This window comes from Drosophila ananassae, chromosome 2L, assembly GCF_017639315.1.
Source record: "Drosophila ananassae strain 14024-0371.13 chromosome 2L, ASM1763931v2, whole genome shotgun sequence".
NCBI lineage: Eukaryota > Metazoa > Arthropoda > Insecta > Diptera > Drosophilidae > Drosophila > Drosophila ananassae.
This window is the reverse complement of record NC_057927.1, coordinates 12772880-12777775: the sequence shown is the minus strand read 5'-3', so window position 1 is coordinate 12777775 and position 4896 is coordinate 12772880.

The window sequence follows — 4896 nt, the reverse complement described above, 5'->3', positions numbered from 1 at the left end:
TTCAATAGCTATTTTTACTGTTTCTTGTTATATACTCCCTTTTTTGCACTCTTTGACGAAGATCGTATGGACAATGTGAGCCACTGCGATGGCTATATCTTTGCCAATAATTATCAGATCCTTGAGCAGGATACCTCTATCAATTTGCGTCAAAACCAAGAAACAAAATATTTTTTACATTTTTTGTCACATTTTGCTATGGGATCCCCTTCAAAATGCGGCAAACGCATGAGGAGGACAATATGAGCCACTGCGATGGCTATATCTTTGCTAATAATTATCAGATCCCTGAGCGGGATACCTTAAACGATTTGTGGATCGATTCTCTATCAATTTGCATCCAAATTCAGGAACAAAATATTTTTTAGATTTTTTGTCACATTTGCTGGGGGATCCCCTTCAAAACGCGGCAAATGCATGCGAAGGACAATATGAGCCACTGCGATGGCTATATCTTTGCCAGTAACTATCAGATTCTTGAGCGGGATACCTTAAACGATTTGTGGTTCGATTCTCTATCAACTTGCATCAAAATCCAGGAACAAAATATTTTTTAGATTTTTTGTCACATTTGCTGGGGGATCCCCTTCAAAATGCGGCAAATGCATGCGAAGGACAATATGAGCCACTGCGATGGCTATATTTTTGCCAATAATTATCAGATCCTTGAGCGGGATACTTTTAACGATTTGTGGATCGATTCTCTATCAATTTGCATCAAAATCCAGGAACAAACTATTTTTTAGATTTTTTGTCACATTTGCTGGGGGATCCCCTTCAAAACGCGGCAAACGCATGAGGAGGATAATATGAGCAACTGCGATGGCTATATCTTTGCCAATAATTATCAGATCCTTGAGCGGGATACCTTAAACGATTTGTGGATCGATTCTCTATCAACTTGCATCAAAATCCAGGAACAAAATATTTTTTTATATTTTTTGTCACATTTGCTGGGGGATCCCCTTCAAAATGCGGCAAACGCATGAGGAGGATAATATGAGCCACTGCGATGGCTATATCTTTGCCAGTAATTATCAGATTCTTGAGCGGGATACCTTAAACGATTTGTGGATCGATTCTCTATCAATTTGCATCAGAATCCTGGAACAAAATATTTTTTAGATTTTTTGTCACATTTGCTGTGGGATCCCCTTCAAAATGCGGCAAACGCATGAGGAGGATAATATGAGCAACTGCGATGGCTATATCTTTGCCAATAATTATCAGATCCTTGAGCGGGATACCTTAAACGATTTGTGGATCGATTCTCTATCAACTTGCATCAAAACCAAGAAAAAAAATATTTTTTAGATTTTTTGTCACATTTTGCTATGGGATCCCCTTCAAAACGCGGCAAATGCATGCAAAGGACAATATGAGCCACTGCGATGGCTATATCTTTGCCAGTAATTATCAGATTCTTGAGCGGGATTCCTTAAACGATTTGTGGATCGATTCTCTATCAATTTGCATCAAAATCCTGGAACAAAATATTTTTTAGATTTTTTGTCACATTTGCTGGGGGATCCCCTTCAAAATGCGGCAAACGCATGAGGAGGACAATATGAGCCACCTTGATGGCTATATTTTTGCCAATAATTATCAGATCCTTGAGCGGGATACTTTTAACGATTTGTGGATCGTTTCTCTATCAATTTGCATCAAAATCCAGGAACAAACTATTTTTTAGATTTTTTGTCACATTTGCTGGGGGATCCCCTTCAAAACGCGGCAAACGCATGAGGAGGATAATATGAGCAACTGCGATGGCTATATCTTTGCCAATAATTATCAGATCCTTAAGCGGGATACCTTAAACGATTTGTGGATCGATTCTCTATCAATTTGCATCAGAATCCTGGAACAAAATATTTTTTAGATTTTTTGTCACATTTGCTGTGGGATCCCCTTCAAAATGCGGCAAACGCATGAGGAGGATAATATGAGCAACTGCGATGGCTATATCTTTGCCAATAATTATCAGATCCTTGAGCGGGATACCTTAAACGATTTGTGGATCGATTCTCTATCAACTTGCATCAAAATCCAGGAACAAAATATTTTTTTATATTTTTTGTCACATTTGCTGGGGGATCCCCTTCAAAACGCGGCAAATGCATGCAAAGGACAATATGAGCCACTGCGATGGCTATATCTTTGCCAGTAATTATCAGATTCTTGAGCGGGATACCTTAAACGATTTGTGGATCGATTCTCTATCAATTTGCGTCAAAACCAAGAAAAAAAATATTTTTTAGATTTTTTGTCACATTTTGCTATGGGATCCCCTTCAAAACGCGGCAAATGCATGCAAAGGACAATATGAGCCACTGCGATGGCTATATCTTTGCCAATAATTATCAGATCCTTGAGCAGGATACCTCTATCAATTTGCGTCAAAACCAAGAAACAAAATATTTTTTAGATTTTTTGTCACATTTGCTGGGGGATCCCCTTCAAAATGCGGCAAACGCATGAGGAGGACAATATGAGTCACTGCGATGGCTATACTTTTGCCAATAATTATCAGATCCTTGAGCGGGATACTTTTAACGATTTGTGGATCGATTCTCTATCAATATGCATCAAAATCTAGGAACAAAATATTTTTTAGATTTTTTGTCACATTTGCTGGGGGATCCCCTTCAAAACGCGGCAAATGCATGCGAAGGACAATATGAGCCACTGCGATGGCTATATTTTTGCCAGTAATTATCAGATTCTTGAGCGGGATTCCTTAAACGATTTGTGGATCGATTCTCTATCAATTTGCATCAAAATCCAGGAACAAAATATTTTTAAGATTTTTTGTCCCATTTGCTGGGGGATTCATGTGAACGACAATAAGGGCCATGAAGGCTTTAAAAATCCAGGACCGAAAACATTTTTATGTAAATATTATATTAAATTCACGAGTAAATGTCCCTGGTAAGCAGAAGGCTTACCCATTCTCTGTCCTTTATAGGAAGGCAACATTATTAAACATAATTATAATTGCCGAAGCACATGTTGCGCTATGCGTCGGTGTGTGTGAACACTCGCACATCCACATGTGAGTGTATTGGGATATGCCAACTGCCTTTGCATACATTTACCTAATTAAATAAAATAATGAAAACGCTAAAGTTGCAAAAGGCGCGAAAGTACGCATTCCTTGAAAAGTTACACAAGGCAGGCTCCTTTCCCAAAAGCCCGCGAAAATCCTGTTCCTTGTGTGGGTACATACATAGGCAACTGTTCACACATTTGCCTTGAAATTGGAAAATAAAATTACGCAGAAATATTTTCAAATATTTATTATGGAACCTGCTTGTGCGCCATCCTTGAAGTGTGCGACTGCGTGCGTCGCTGTATGTGTTAGCCTGATAATTATCATTAGCCATGTGGCTGCTGGCTTTTGCAGTTGAGAAAATTTTATGCCAAAGGAGTGTTGTTAGGCAAATATTTTCACTTTTCTTCGGCAGGGCTGCAGTCGGCAGTCAGAGCTTCTCAGCTTCTTCGATTGAAATTTGTTGGCCATTAAGTTTGCTCATTTGGGCCGCGAGTGCTGCCAACAATTTGCATTTATAATTTTATTTTATTATTTCTCTTGACTCAGGGCTTTTGTGTGTGCGGTGGCATGTGTGAGTGCGTGGCTCAAAATGTAATTAAAAGTTTTATTTAAACTGTGGAAATATAACTGTAACTCTCAAAAGGATTGTCGTTGTTGTCAACGCCGCCATTGTCGCAGCCCCTTTTTCTGTTTGGAATCCTTTCCCTTTCCTCCAAAACCCTCACCAAAGGCCCCCAAAAAGAACACGAAACTCGGCCAAATAAATTTTGCTGTCAAGCGAAAAGCAAAAGTGCATAAAATATGCACATTGTACTGAGAATGAGGCCTACAGTATTTGCATTCACATATTTTTACTAAAATAATTACATGCACATGACCCGCCATAACCATCACCACTACCATCACAAAAACAACCAAAACAGCAAAAAAACAAGCAATAACAACAAAAGGACGTTATGACTAAAGACATGCCTCGACAAAGGACATGAGATAGGCGGTCGCAGCATGAGCTATTCGTTTTTAATCCAAGCAGGGGGTCCTTCAAACTGTGTGAGAGTTGGCGAAATTAAATTTTTTGCCATTGGTATTTTTATAGAAAACTTTTATAATTAAATTCATTAGAGAAATATTTTATTTTTTTGTATTTTTAATTTTTTGAATTTATTTATCTGAAATATTTTATATCGATATCTTCTATTTAAAAGCTATTAAAGTTTATAAAACTCAACCTCAATAATTCAACTGACGTGGAGAGACCATCATGTAGTATAGCTCAAGCTTTTCCCCAGAGTATCCCTATCTTCGGTTACTAAACGATTCAATAACTTCCTACTGTCCTTTTCATGTGGTTTTTGGCAGTGCCAGGACACGCCACACTACAACAAACGCCCGAAGCGAAAAGCCAAACTAAGCAAGCCTTCTGCCTTTGTTTGGGGCTGCTGCTGGCAAGTGGCATCATTAACCCGTTGTTCGTGGACACGCGATGCATGGGCGCCCGTCTACTCGCCCAAAGAACACGCCAAATTTTCGAAAATGAAGCAATAAAAGGCCATAAAACGGTATGCAATTGATATACAAAAGGGAAATTGTAGACAATGCAACACAACACGGCGCATTGACGTTGAGTTTTGTGCCACAGTGCCGCATCGAATTCGCCGCAGGGGCCACCATGCTGCCTCCAAGGTGCAGCGCATGCTCGCCAGATGACGACCCCGTGGCAGGATATTCGCGAGTGGGTGGGTGTATTAAGAAGGATGGGTTGTTCAGCAACCGCATCGAAATTGTCGACCGCGATTTGGCCGGTGGGAGTGACCTAGTTCGATGGGTTCTGCCTCCCAGAC